This window comes from Sciurus carolinensis, chromosome 11 (genome assembly GCF_902686445.1).
Source record: "Sciurus carolinensis chromosome 11, mSciCar1.2, whole genome shotgun sequence".
Taxonomy (NCBI): Eukaryota; Metazoa; Chordata; class Mammalia; order Rodentia; family Sciuridae; genus Sciurus; species Sciurus carolinensis.
This window is the reverse complement of record NC_062223.1, coordinates 34,735,749-34,751,009: the sequence shown is the minus strand read 5'-3', so window position 1 is coordinate 34,751,009 and position 15,261 is coordinate 34,735,749. Positions and strand designations below refer to the sequence as shown.

The 15,261-nt window shown below is 54.0% G+C and overlaps 1 protein-coding gene across 2 annotated transcripts in view; it reads left to right on the top strand.

The window, feature by feature from the left end:
- The window catches only part of Ext2 (exostosin glycosyltransferase 2), a 136,019-nt gene that overhangs the window by 110,356 nt on the left and 10,402 nt on the right, over window positions 1-15,261 (top strand). The window lies entirely within an intron of this gene.

Genomic DNA, 15,261 nt, shown 5'->3' with positions numbered 1-15,261 from the left:
CTTCAGGTGGAGTCATCCCGAAAGATCCGAAGTCCAGGCAGATCCCTGAGGTGTGATTCGTGCGGAAGGTACCAGACTGCTATACACAAGCATCAGCTCCTTCCCTCCCCTCCTGTGAAGTGTGGTGCTTGCCCCTGTGAGGATCCGCAGCCTGTCAGAAGTGGGGGCCAGGGTAGATGGCAGTGGTAAGTCGCTTGTCTGCCATTCACGAGGCCCTGGGCTCACTGCCCAGCACTGCAGTAAAGCAGCACAGCACAGGGTTGAAGGGAGAGTGCAGGGCTTGCCTTGATGGAAAAGAACAGAGCCCACTGCTGAGCCAGCGCCTGTCTCGTTCAAGATCCTGAAGATGCTGCTACCGGGGCATAATGGAGACTCAGGTTGAGAGTTTTAGCCTTTTTCACAAATATGAGGGCATTCTGAGGTAGTGCTTGCTAGAGGGTTGGAAGGATTGGTTTATAGAGGCTATTTTATTCTATTTATTTTTACTAGGTATTGGCCCCAGGGTGCTTGACTCCTGTGCCTTTTGAGACTTGAGCTTAGGGCCTCACTAAGTTGGTGAGGCTGCCCTTGAATTTTCAATCCTCCTGCCTCAGCCTCCCAAATTGCTGGGACTACAGGCATGAGCCACCACTCCTGGCTCTTTCAGAGACCTTTTTAAAACAACAGACTCCATGACCTGTTTAAGGGACACAGAGCAGAGTTATAGACCAGCTCACAGATCTCACCCTTAAAGCTGCAAGGAAGAAATTAGGGCCTAATGAAGAAGTAAGAGATGCGAGAAGAATGATGGGGGATGATCTAACTGGAATATAAGCTTGGCCATTGATAGTGACTCTAGGGTCCCTTTCCAGGAGGTTATTGGAGCCACACAGCATTGTCCCACCCTTGTCAGGTCTCAGCACAAGTAGTGGGGTTAATGCTGTGTCCTGGGGTGTGCAGACAAGACTGCTCACCCAGGTTGACCCACCCCTCGCCTCACTGCCCACAGGGTGGGAGGGTCCGATCTCTGTGCCACCTGGCTCTACCCCTTCGCAGTACCCCATTAGGAAAGCTCTGTTTAAAAGAAACATGGGTCGGAATGTGAACGGACCTTGAGTTCGCCTGTCTCGTGCTTCATGCTGAGGACGCTGGGTGCGAGGAGGCTTGTCACTTGCTGAAGGTGTTCAACGTGCCTTGAGCACAGCCCTGGAGGTCCACCACAGCCCTGGGGAGCGAAAGGCCAGACCATTCTTTTCTTCCAGTGTCTATGATTTGAGCACACAGGCATTTGGACCTAGTGCTGGGTATCATTATTTATTTACTTGGAAGAAAACACAGGAGTTACTTGCCTGTTTAGATGGGGTCATGTTCCCTTTTGGAAGGCAAAGGACCTTGGGAATTATTCCATCCCCTCTCCAGCCCTGAAGTCAGGAGCTAGGAATGATCTTCCCTGGCCCTGTGTGTTTCTGACTTGTTTGACAAGCTCTAGTGAGCTACCAGATGTGGAAATTCTTTTCAGCCTAGGATAATTTATTTATCTGTTTATGTACTTTACCAGGAAAGTATCTATTGAGTTCTTGATACTCATTTTCAAGGGACTCCTAAGGGAACAGTAGCAGTGTATAATGTTACTCGAATGTTTGATTTTTTTTCCAAGTCTGTCTGCTTTTATTTCAGACCTAAAGAGCTGGGAAATAAAAAGCAACTTATTTCTACTCCCCTCCCCCACCTCAGAGACAGTTTAAAACATGTGGTAGAAAATGAGCCATGGAGACTTGGCTGAATGCATGAACCTGTGAATTTATTTTTCCTTTCATACTTTGATCCACATTTCCATCCATAAAAAATTATTGGTAGCACTTAAATGTTGGACATTTTTCACCTGAGAGATGTGAAGCGCTCTTGGCTGGTGATGCTGGCTGTGAAGTCAGGACTTGGGGTGGAGTGGGGACTCACAGGAGCAGCTGTGTGCGTCGCGAGGCACGGAACTCGGAGGCGCTTCTTTTACAGCCTAGTGCCCCGTAGGTGGTGGAGGCCCGTGAAACCTCCTGGTGCAAATAAATTGTGAGAATTTTTATTATTTTGTTCACAACCTCCCAAGGAAATGGCAATTATGTTCTCTCAAAGGATCATGGGAAGGCAGTAGAACAGCACGGGATACCCCATTATTTTCATGAGGACATGAAACCACCTTCAAGTGGGTTTTCCTGATGTTGGGAAGAGCAAATGAGCTTGGCCATCTGATGTGACTATGTGACTCGGAGGGGTCTTGGTGAACAGGGGAGTGGGACCAGGACACGGGATGAATTTACCACGACAGAAACCAGTGACCAGCTAGAAGGAGTGGGGAGGCTGGAGACGTGGTGCGGAAGTGGACTGTGGGGGCTGAGGGGAGCTGCCCCCCAGAGCTCAGTGGCCGTGGCCGACAGGAGCGCTCCAGAGCTGAGGCTGGGCGGCATGTACGTGGTCAACGCAGCAAGTCCGCAGCCGTCGGTGGTGCGTCCAGGGAGGGTGGCGAGGAAGGCACCTGTGGTTCTAAGTGCACCCTGCCCTCTTCTCCTCTTATGAGAAGGCCGAGAGATGGAGACAGCCTGAACTAGAACCTTAAGAGGGAGCAGGAGCAAGCTGTCCGTGTCAGCCTGTCGGTCCGACCTGAGTCTTCTGCCAAGGAGGGTGCCACGGTTACCAGGGCTGGGAACAAATAGATTTGAAACAAGTCCTGGACTCATTTTGCACAGGCTCCTGGCTGTGGTCCTGTTAGGGAATGAACGACTCACGCCCCCACGTTTATGTCCCAAGCTCGACATCCGGCAACGTACCCAGGGTCTTAGGAGTCTGGAGGGTCTCTGCACAGAGGGTTTTCTGTGTTTGTGATGGAACCACTCACCTCGCCCTGCCTGGGCTCTCGGCAGGCTCTGCCTTTCGGTGCATCCAGCACCCTGAGGAACTCGGGTCTTACAGAGCAGAGTGATGGAAAGGGGCCCTAAACCCCTTTTAGACCAGGGCGTGTGCCTGCAGTGGATGAATGGCCCGGGTATGGAAGGTACTCCAGGCGCCCAGGAGAAGCATCACCTGAGATTTTCAGTCCTCGCCACATCGGCTGACTCGGGTCCTTGAGCCTTCTCGGTCTGCCCTGGGAGGGAGTGGGCAGACTGCAGCTCAGTTCCTTCCTTCTCTTCTCTGGTGATGGCTGTAGTGTCAGGAGCCAGCGCCACGTACCTCACAGAGGGCCAGGCTGGCTTTGGCACAAGCAGAGTCAGACCTCACTGCAGCTGTCCCCAATCAACTCTGTGCTGGGTGTGACTCTAGAGCTTTACGGTGTAGAGGGAACCATTTTACCAAAAGTGAGCTTTTAGAAAACCAAAAACCTCAGGCATTTGTTTGCCCTCTTCGTTGAGTACCTCAAGTTGATGGCTGCAAGCTCTCTCAGCCTGCATGTCTGAGTGAGAGGCAGTCCCCTTGGAGTCCCTTTCCTGAGCCTGTGCTGAACTGGCGTTCAGACTGTACTGAAAAGGGCATGTGTCTCTTGCCTCCGATTTTCATTTTTCTAAAGTACCCAAAGAGTTGCCATTACAGAGACTGTTGTCCTCAGAAGGGAGTGCCCAGATGGCTCGTTTCTGTGAGCATTCCCACCTGTGAGACAGGCAGCACTTCCCGAAGAAGATGCCAGAAGCCTGGGCACAGGGGAGGGTTCTTTCCAGGAGGACCGCTACCCTGGGTACTGGCCACGTGGCTCTGGCTCCCCGTGCAGCCCGTGGAGCTGGACGGACCTGCGGTCTGCCCTACCTCCAGCTTGCACTGATTCACACCGAGACCCACGGGACGGGAGGCAAGCAGCCCATGTGCGGCCGCGGCAGCAAGTGCTGCTGAAAGAAGATCCAGAGTCGGGCCAGGAGCCACCGAGGTGCTGAGAGAAGCTGCAGTGAGGCCTGACCTCTCGGAGCCGTTCTGAAGCACCCAGTCCCCACCGGAGAATAAGTCAAACAAATATTAAGGCAAGGAAATCGAATATGTGTGCTGAACCTCAAAATAACATCTGACCGCTGAAAAAGCACCCAGTTGGGAATTACAGTGGAGTGGCACTTTTTTCTTCCCCACTGAGCAAATTAAAACAGCAAGTTCAGAATTTGTTTACATAGCCATTAATGAAACATCAAACGGGAGCTGGCGGGTCCCTGTCCCGAAGAGGAGGGCGCGCACTTCGGCTGGAGGCGCCTCCTCGCTGACTCCCATCCCAAGCTGGGCGGGGTGGGTGTTGCGTGTTTCCCATGGGAACCGGCTTTGTGCCTGCGGTGCTGCAGGCAGGAGCTCTCGGCTGCTGCAGCCAGTCCTGTGCACGCCACCCTTGCCCTCCCCACCTTCCTGTCCCCTGCACCACGGGGGCCACGGGGCTTTTGTGCCTCAAGAACCAGTGCTCATGATGCAGGGTGGTTATTTTAAAGATGTGTCGGTTCCCTGGATGGTTTGAAGAGAGCACGCGTTCCCTGCCCTCGCGGAGCGGAGATGTCTGCAGTGATACTCCAACCCTGAAAGGATCCATATGTTTGAGGGTTATTGTTCCAAAGCTGCCTGTTGTCTTTTTGGGATTGATTACTGGGAACTTGGGCTGTTGCAGGAATTTGGAGCCTCAGAATTTGGCTTGTGGTTTTGGGATGTGGGGGATTTATATTCATGGGCTGCCTTGATTGTGATGGAGATGCTTAATGGAGGTGCGTGGGCAGGACGTGAGAGAAGGCTGGGGAGGCAAAAGCCACAGCAGGGGCCGCCGGCCGCTCAGCTGCCTCAGCAGGGCAGTGTCCGTAGCTTTGAGAGGGAAGCCTTCTCATCCATTGATTGCACAACCGCTGCAGAGACCTGAGCTGGTGACGGTGGTTGGTGTTGCTGTTGCACTATACGTGGTGGTTCTACATTTGGGGAGAAGAAGAAAGGAAACTTCTGAAAGCTCAGAGCAGACCCTGACCTTAGCAGTGCCACAACTGTGAAATGAGTCTCTAGAAAGCAACTTGAACTAGCCAGTGTGATATTTACTGCTCACCTCTCAGGTCGTATGTATTTCTTGGTACTTGAAATTGGTGCCTGGGGTTCACATTCATCATGACGCAGTGTGTTCGCTACTGTCTGTTGGCTGGTTTAGATCAAGACTTGGCAGCCTTTAAAAGTAATATTTCTAGCTTCCCAACCCGTCTTTGGGTTGAGCTGAAGATTCGAGGGGTGGGTGAGGGTCACGATCACATGTTGACACCCTGCTCTGGAGAATGAAGGAAGGAAGGGGTCAGCTTCTCATAGCCAGGGCCACCGGGCACGTCCACAGCTGAGGTCTGGGGCCTGACTGGAGAGCTGAGTCTGTCCTGGCAGCAGGGATGGTGGCCCTCCTTTGCTCTGTGCCCGACGCTTGGCTGTACATTGCAGAGGCGCCATCCCCACTGACTGAGTTCAGGGTTTGCACTGGGAGTTTACGTGTCAATGTTCTGCGAGTAAATTACAAGGAATTGTTCAAAGTGAAATGATGCCGTTTTCTGTAGCCTCGGAAGAGTCTGGTCTTCTCGCTGCCAGCTGGCCGGATAGCAAAGAGTGATCTTGTTCTGATCACTCACCTGGTTGGGAGCAGCAGGGTCTCAGTCCCGACTTCTCCTTTCTTCCTGCTCCTGCTCCCCCAGCACTTCCTGCCTTCTGACTCCACTTGTCCTCTTTCCTTTTTTCCATATGCCCCTAGATTTTCGGAATCGCTCACCCCTTGGTAACAGGACACACGCTTTGGTCCTGCACCCGCCCCCTGAGACACAAGACTCCGAGCTCCTGTTTGTTAATGAATTATCTCACTCTGAGATGCCTGAAGTCACATGCGGTTCTAGGAGCCAACGCAGCAACCCATGCAGCTCAGGACGCTTTTAGGACCGTCGTGTCCTAAAAGTAGCTGGGAAAGCCGGTTTTTAACAAAAGGCGCAAATGCAGTCCAGTAGAGGAGGAGGAGGGCCTTTTTTAGGAAAAGGGCTGAAAATCAGGAATCCATACGTAAGAACCTGACCGTGACCTAAGCCTCACCCTACACAGAAGTTAACTGGAAGGAAATCAGTCTTAAATGTAGAACATAGAACCATAAAGCTTTTAGAACAAGAGGATAAAATCTTCGGGGTCTGGGGGTGGGTGGGGAGTTCTTAGACTTGACAACAAGAGCATGATCCTTTAAAGGAGAAATTGATGAATTGGACCCTCAGAGAGGATGAAAAGAAGAGCTCCAGACGGGGAGGGAATATTTCCCAACCATGTGTCCAGTGAGGAAGCAGATAACGCTCAGAACAGTCATCGAGAAGATGGCGAAGCACGTGCAGCGACTTGTCACTGAAGTGGGTATACAGGTGGCAGGCAAACCCAGAAAGGGGCTGAACACTTTAGCCAACAGGAAAACACAAGACCAGACTGCAGGGAGGTCACACACACCTGCCACAGTGGCTAAATTAAGAAACAGTGACAACAGCAAGTGCTGGTGAGGACGCACAGCGAACAGCACTGTCATCCATGGCTGCTGAGAGTGGGAAGTGGCCAGCCTCTCGGGCAGTTTCTCACACAACTGGACGTGCCGCTACCACGGGACCCATCATTGCACTCTGGGCATTTACTCCAGAGGAATGGAAATTCATGCGCACACAAAAACTTACATGCGAATGTTGGTACCAGCTTTATTTGTAAGCACCAACAACAGTTCTCAGCCCAGATGTCCTTTGATGGCGGAGGGTTAAACGAACTGGTGTGTGCATACCATTGAACACTGCTCAGTAATAAAAGGACACAAACATCTGACACATACGACAGCTTGACTGCATCTCCAGAGAACAGAGGCTGAGGCAAGAGGATCGCAAGTTCAAGGCCAGCCTCAGCAACTTAGCAAGACCCTGTCTGAAAATAAAAAATATGAAAAGGACTGGGATGTAACTCAGTGATAAAAGTGCCCGAGTTCAGTTCCCAGTACCAAAAGAAACGATTGATAGGTGGGACCCTTGTGCTGATGGAGACCTTTGTGCCCTGATTGACTCAAGGTCTTGACAGCGTCCTAGACTTCTGTAAGATGTTACCTTCTGTAAGATGGGGAGACTGGATAAAAGATCCACGGGACTGCCGCCCTGTTTCTCAAAATAGGACGTTTCATTTAAGAAATAATAGGCGCTCAATAAGCCTCTGCATAAATGAATTAATAGAATAGGAATACTCAAGTCTCTCCATATCTAAACTATGACTTAGCTGGCTACTGGATTGCCTGTCTAGACCTTGTTATCAGGCTAAGTTTTGAAGATGGGGAACATTTCTGTTTTTTTTTTTAATGCTGTGGAGAATATCAGTTATGAGAGTTCGGGCTTTAGTCTATCTTTTCAGGTTCACAAGCCACCCCAAGTCATCATTTGGAAATAGGTGGAATATGAATAAGTAATTTGAAAGCTTCCTTCTGCTGCTTGGTCCTCCATCAAAGAGTCCTGGCTGTAATAAGACAGGTGCCCACCAGGACACACGACCTTGTGAATTATTTTGGAACCTTTGGCATCTCAGGACTGCAATGTTTGTGGTCAGTGTTGTTTCTCGCCTCTGCACAGGAAGACGGAACCTGAGGGGCCTGGCCAGTTTGGGTAGCATCCCTGATGCAAAGGACAATCACCAGGGCAGCCGCTTCCAAGAGGAGAGCTGACTTTCCTCCTTGCTAGACACAGCTGGTACTTTTGGTCCCCATCATTTAAACTGAACCTCAGCAAAATCAACTTGAAATTCCAGAGGCTCAGCAATGACAGTGTGAGAAAGTAGGGTCTGTTTCTGCTCCCTGAGCAAGGACCTAGGAGAAGAGCCCCTTCGCTCCCTCCTGTTCCTCCTTTAGCTTCACTGAACAGTCTCCTGAGAGCAGACTTTGAAATAGTACCACCCCCCTGGAGCTGAGGTTATGGAAATAAAAATGATGTCACATAGTGGGTCTTAAGGAGCACCAAATTAGCAAAACCGTGCCCCGCGCCTGACCTGTCTGCTCCTCCTCCCACCGAGCCACACGCACCTCCTCCCTCTGTGGTCTCCGAGAGATTCATTGCCCATGAGGAAGAGAAGTTGGGTTTCATCTTTCGCTCAGCTGCTGTGTGCTTGCTTTTCCTTCTCTGCCCCAGAGCCTCCCAGACTCGCAGGGTCCAGTCGGCCCTCCGATGTCATGTGGCAACGCAGCAGCATGCCACACAGCTGACGGGAGTTGCCTCTCTTAATGGTGTGAGCATGTGGTCTTCTTTTGCTAAATGGGAACCATGTTGACAAGGATCCTTCAGCTTTCGAGCACGGGGCACAGGGCTTTATCACTCATTCATTTTGTACGGTGCTGGGAACCGAGCGGGGAACGGAGCCCAGGGCCTCACACGTGCTAGGCAATCCCTCCGCCACCGAGCTACATCCTCAGCCAGGCGGAGGGTTTTGTCACGTTCTCCGACCTTTCTCCCTACGCCTGCATTTCAGGCTGTTCCAGCCTGCTTGTTCAGGGGGCAGTGTGACTGCTAACCGTACCTGCCTCTGGCACCACACAGCGGAAGTGCCCCACAGCTAAATGTGATCTCGGAGACCTTGCTCTGACCTCTTCTTACAGGGGAGAGGCCAGACTCCGGGAGAAGAGCCCCTCTTAGAGTAGTGTGGAGTTCGGTCTTTGTGGACAGGACTGGAGCGGTTGGGTCCAGGGAACCGACCTGGTGGCAGACCTAACAGAGCACTTCCTCTCCAGGTCTCAGCTTTTGCAGCTGGGCATGGAGGGAACTGGACAGATCTCTGCCTTCCAGAAGATCTCTGAGGTCACAGACCTCCGAGAGACACCAGTGTGTGCCTTCTGGTGCTGTCCACAGACTGCGTGCGGTCAGAGCGCCTGGTGAGCTGGGGCAGATACAAGGACGAGGCCATGTCTCAAAGCCCCTCTGCAGGAGTGTCTTCCCCATAGCGGTGGCCACTGCAGGATGTCTTGACACGCTTTCCTCTGTCCACCGTGGCCCAGCCCTGTCTATCCCTTGGCCCTCATCGCTCACTCCGACCTAAAGAAAGAACTTGAAAGGGATGGGCATTGTGTGCCCGGCACCAGGCTTTACCTGCAGCCACACTAAAGCCAGTGGGAATGCTGTCAAACCCCAGAAGCCTCCCTGTGTCACTGGTTTCCTGTTTGGCTTATTGTAAGCAGAACCCTGTCCAAATTGAAAAGGTCTCCCAGGCGGACCAAAGTGCCCAGCAGGTGGATCTTAAAAGAGTGGAGTTTGCACATGTATCTGTCAACATTAGGGAACTCTGGGTGACAGCTCCTGGGCTCCCCTGCTCCAGATGGCTCACATCAGCATTTCTTCATTGGGTCCCAGTGGGAACAAAGGCTCTTGAACTTTTTGCAGAGCACCCCTTGATAAAAACTGCCACCTACCAGTGCAGTACAGAGCATGCGCTGAGAAGGAAGCCCGTCAGCCCCGCATCCCACTGCATTTCAGGAAATTCCAGTTGTGAAAGGTGAGCTTTGTTCCCAGAGGGCTGAGAGCAGATCCTCTAACCGCCTCTGTGGAAACCAGCTTGGAATTGGAAGCCAGCCAGCCACCCTTTCCCGTCTGGGCAGCATGCAGGGTGGCGGATCCTGGAGGGAAGAGGCCTCTACACAAAGCCGTCTGCATGCTGGGTTCCTTGTGCCACTGCCTTGTTGGACGCTGGCATGTGACCCCAGGGTCTGAGCTGCTCAGAATTCAGGGCTGTGTGCAGGGAAAGAATCGAAACCCTTGCCGGGCGCACCTTAACTCCAGTGTCCGTTTCGCCTGCCACCCCAGCCCGTGTCGGCTCACAAGGCCTGATGCTTTGCCATCCCTCCCGGCCAGTGACAGTCTCCCCGCGGAACTGTGCCTTTGACGGCTGCAGTGGCCCCTTCAGAGTGGCTGTCTCCCTGGTGCTGACCCGTGTTTTCATGACTGCACAACCCAGATGGACGCCACCTGTTGCTGTCCCTTCTCTCTCCCCAGTCTGCGTCCCCAGGCTCACTGCAGTCAGCACACCCGCCTTTAAAGCACACACTCCGGCCAGGCTCTTCTTGGGGACTTGTGTCCTGCACCCATCTGTGCCTGGCATTTGACAGAGTCCAGCACTGCAGGCCAGGAGACGCAGAAACCCGCAGCTTGACAGGGTCAGTTGAGGGGCAGCTCCTTGGGAACAGGTCGTCAAGGAGGAAGACGTAAAACTTCAGCCCCCAAAGCACATCAGTGTGGCAGATGGCAGGATGGAGGCAAGCGCCTGGACGAGGCCAGCGCGCAGCTCGTCCCTGGCAGAATGCGTCCTGGGCTGTCTTCCCACGTCCCCTGTGTGCTCTCCGTTGGATGTGAGGCTCAGTCGGGGCAGGCGCCTCCTGTGGGCCTCAACCAGGGAGGAGCTCTACAGTGATGGGAAGCCACAGAAGACTTCAGAAGGTTGGAGACGGGGTGTTTTGTTTCTTATGAAAGAACTTCAAAAAGGCCGAGGTAGCACAGCTGGAAGTCTAGAAAGGTGAAAATTTCCTTAATCAGATAAGATGTGTCTGGGGCCAAGACTATAAAAATTAGAACGAGTGGCGGGTGGTATTCCATGGTCATGGCCTGCGTGTGGGTGGAGGTGTGGGACAGCTCGGAAGGAAGGTCCGCCCAGATTCTTGCTGACCCCTAAGCACGGCCTGGAAACCACCCTAACAGTCAGGCTGCAACTTCCAATATGCGTGTGATTACGAGACAGTGTGTGTGACGAGGACGCTGCAGCCGGAGCACGTCAGCCCAGGCTGGCTGGTCCGTGAGGGCTGTGACGTGCACTGCCGTGGACGCACTGTTGCCAGCTCTACAGGACACGCAGGTCCCCAGCACCTGCGTGCAGTCTCCAGGACGTCTGGCCGTGGTGGCCAGAGGCTGACCCCAGAGCACCCCAGCCCGAGGAAGGAGGGTGAGCCTGAGCGTCCCCGGGCGAGGAAGAAGGCGAGGGGCCAGCACCTGCCCCAGCGGGAGGCGTGCGCAGCCACTACCTCCAGAGCTGCTGGCCTGGTCGGAGGCCGTCCCTTCAGTCTCACTCCACTCTGGTCTGGGGTCACTGCAGAGTCACAGATGGAGTGACGAGGATGGTGTACTGATTGGATCAGCCACCTGGAGTGAGTTGAGGGCAAGGCTGCAGGAGGAGCCGCACCCGCTCCCCAGGGTCCCGGGAGTCTGAGACCAGGACACCCCGTCAGTGAGCAGCCTGTGGCCCACGTTACCACGCTGGGTCCCCAGAGAGAAGTCTGGTAGGTGACCTCAGCTGACAGTGAACTCTGTCAGCATGGAACCCTCACCTGCGCCCGTGATGACGCTGGTGGTGACTAGCTGTGCGGAGGGGTGCGTGCAGAGGACGCCCAGGGAAAGGACCAGAGCCCCGGAGCCTGGAGCATGGGCCGTGCTGACCTCGGGGAAGCAGGGCCTGACGGTGGACCCCTTGCCCTGCCTGCCCGCCTGGGGCCGGTCACGTGACCGGCCCTGCAGCGGCTCCTTAGCGCCACAGAGGCGTAGCGGTGAGCGTGGCTTGGTGTGCGTGGTGCCAGGGAGGGCCTGGCAGGGCCTCAGGGGAGTCCCCGGCCCCCGCAGAAGTCACGGCTCACATAACTCCGCTGCTGCTCTGGGCTCTGTAAAACTGTAATAGTATCATATTATTTTAATCTGCTGAAATACAAGCCCCAGAGTAGAGAGAGGCGGCAGTTTACACATCGGAGGAAATGTTCGACAGGGATTCATTTGTCTGCAGCTATTAGGATGGTGCCTGTGGCCGATTAGCTCTGTGGGTTACAACATGGTGTTAATGAGGCCGAGGCTGCGGGCCGGGAGCCCTGAGAGGTGAGCTGCTCGCGCACAGCGGAAAGCTTCTCCCAAGCCCAGGCCACGCCTGAGACCCAGGTCAGACAGCTCGTAAAGTCAGGGGCAGGGTCAGCAGGAGGACTCAGCCAGTGTCCCTCCGCGCCTGACTGCCGTGCTCCTCGTACACACTGCTGGGTCCTGCCTCTGTGCTGAGCCCAGGCTCCCCTCTGGCTGGAGGAGGGAGGCCTCGTCTGTTCTCGGCCTCCTATCTGCTGAGGCTCATGTCTTCAGAAGTGTGTGTGGAGTGTGGTCTCGTGCCAGGCGCTGTTCTTTGTGTTTGGAACACAACAGCGAATGAAGAAGTCTGTTCTGGTCCTGTGCGATTCCTACCTGAGAACAGGTGATTGATCATGCACAGTGAGCAACGCGAGGAACCACGAAAAGAGGAGCTCAGCAAAGCAAAGCCCAGCCTTGAAGGGATGCGACAGGGATTTTGGGTGGGGGTGGTGTTGGCCTTCGGTGGGAAGACCCAGAAGCCCTCTCAGGGCAATTGGCACTTAGGTGGCCATCTGACTGCTAAGAAGGAGTGAACCATTTTTTTTTTTTTTTCCTTTAGTGCTGGGGATTGAACCCAGGAGCACTGTGCCACTGAGCCACATCCCCAGCTCTTTTTGAGACAGCTTCTTGCTAAGTTGTTGAGGCTGGCCTCAAATTTGTGATCCTCCTGCTTTGGCCTCCAAAGTAGCTGGGAATACCAGTGTGTGCCCCTGTGTCCAGCTAGACACCAGGCTTTTGAAGAGCAGGTAGAGCCTTCCAGCCCGAAGAAATAGCCAGTGCAGAGGACTTGGGTCTAGTCATGGTCACAGAGCAGAGAGACCGTGTGTGGGAGAACGTGGTAAGAGAGGACGGACGGGAAGGGAGCAATCGCAAGCCAGTTCTTGTTTTTGTTCCATGGTGGGACCTCACTTAAAGATTTTCAGAGTTGTTGTATGTTGAATTGTGTCCCCTTCACTTCAGAATGTGACTTTCTTTGGAAATGGTGACTTTTTCAGATGTCATCAAGTTAAAATGAGGTCACCAGAGTGGACCCCAAGCTGGTGTGCCTGGTGTCACTGGGAAAGCTGGCTGTGTGGCAACAGACCTGGAGTGATGGGCTGTGAGCCCAGGTGCCCATGAGCCGGGGTGCCCGTGAGCCGGGGTGCCCGTGAGCCCGGGTGCCCGAGAGCCGGGGTGCCCGTGAGCCAGGGTGCCCGTGAGCCCAGGTGCCCGTGAGCCGGGGTGCCCGTGAGCCGGGGTGCCCGAGAGCCGGGGTGCCCGTGAGCCCGGGTGCCCGAGAGCCTGGGTGCCCGTGAGCCGGGGTGCCCGTGAGCCGGGGTGCCCGTGAGCCGAGGTGCCCGTGAGCCTGGGGTGCCAGGGTGGCAGCGAGGGCTCCCCGCAGGCCTGGCGGGAGATTGGCTGGACCAGCACCGGGATGGAGCTGCTCCGCCCAGAGCCCGAGGCAGGCGTCTGCCGCTCCAGGCCCTGGGCTTGGGGAACGGGAGAAGGAGGGGCGCCTGAGAGTGGCAGTTAATGTCCTTCCTGGACCCAGCAGCACCGTGTGCCAGAGCCACCAGTTGCTCTGGCGTAGGACCCTCTGGCTACCATAAATGGGCATATAAATATATGATTAAAATAATCTTGATCTTAAAAAAATAGAGACCACTGGGTGACGTGCCCTGAGTCCCGGAACGCGGATTGAGGCCTCGCAGTCAGCTTTTCACTCCTGCGACTAAAGGCCCACCAGCGCAACTGTAGAGGAGGAAGTCTATTTGAGGGCTCCTTTCAGAGGTCTTCGTCCACAGAAGGCTGGCTCCATTCCTCTGGGCTCCAGTGAGACTGGAACCACGTGGCGGAAGAGTGTGGCGGAGGGAAGCCGCTCAGTGGTGATCGGGAGGCAGAGGGAGACCCCACCCTCCAGATACAGATATGACCCACAGCCAGACCCGAGTCCCACCTCCCCTAGCCACACCCACCTCTTTAGGGGCCACTGGGTTAATCCCGCCAGGGATCCATCCGATGGTGTGAGGACTCTCACAACCCGTCATCTCTCCTCTGAACCTTCTCGCCTCGTCTCACACGCGAGCTGTTGGGGGACACCTCATCTAAACCGTGACAGACACGGTCCTTCTGGAGGTGCTGTGCACGTCAGGGTCGGGAGGAGCAGGAGTTAGAAGCTTGTCCCAGGGGCCTGGGGGAGAAATGCTGGTGGTCGGAGCCCCAGGGCGTGGCAGGGGATGGCACCAGGAGGCCGGAGTCGAGCCAGCAGGGAGGCTAGGAGGGGATGAAGGCCGATGGCCCCACCTGGGCCGGAGCAGTTGGCTGGGCCATTTATAGAGATGGAGGCCGGGAGGCGACTCGCAGGATGTGAAATCCAGAGTTCTGTTTTGGACATGGTGGGAGGAGATGCCTGTTCATCCAGGCAGAGATGTTCGGTAAGGGATTGCTAAGCTCAGGAGTGTTCATGTCGAGGCACAAAGTTAGAGGTCACCTAATTAGAGTTGGTGTTTAAATCGAGCAGAACTGGACACAGTTCCTTAAAGAGAACTTGGAGAAGAAAACAGGTCCTAGGCTTGGACCCTCAGGAGCCTCATCATTTAGAAATCCGCTGCAGGTTGAGGAACCAGAGGAGACTGAGAAGAGGGACATGGACAGCCAGCAAATTTCAAAGCTCACTCATGAAAAGACCCCCTCTCTCTTAAAGGTTAAACTAAATAGTACATAACAACACGTGGGTAAGGTATGGGTAGTGCCTCATCCCCAGTGTGTGAGGTTCTGTTTAAGCCAATGAGACTGCATCCACCAGCCTTCCCAAAGGGAGAAGCCTGAGTGTGTTCCACTATGTTACAGAGTATGGGATCAGACAAAGCCTGTACACTTGAGGCTGCTAGTAGGACATAAGAATGACGTGTGCTCAGGAAAATAGATGATTTTTAAAAGAAGACTCTAGAACTTTTCATAATCACCGATTTAATACAAATTGGGGCAGTTGAGTTTCAGAGTTCCATTTATTCTTCATTTGTGCATTTATTAAAAATGGCCAGGCTCAGTGGCGCACACCCCTAATCCCAGTGACTTGGGAGGCTGAGGCAGGAGGATCACAAGTTGGAAGCCAGCCTCAGCACCTTAGCAAAGCTGCATCTCACCATGGAAAGGCAAGGACCAGGGATGTAACTCTGGAAGAGCATGTGCAGGGCTCTGGGTTCGATCCTTCGTACCACCAAAATTTAAAAAAAAAATCCCTATTTCACTAATCACATGTCGGCTAAACTCCAGAAGCTGTTCCTTCCCATTTCTTGACATTTCCAAGCATGCCAAGAAGCTTGGAGGAAATCAGAATCAATGGCTCTTTGAATGTTGGCATAGTAACGAGCGCCTGTTAAGATGGACTGTCCTCTGAAACCTGCTCTGCGCCCCCTGGTTGGTAAAGACCCGGCCCTCG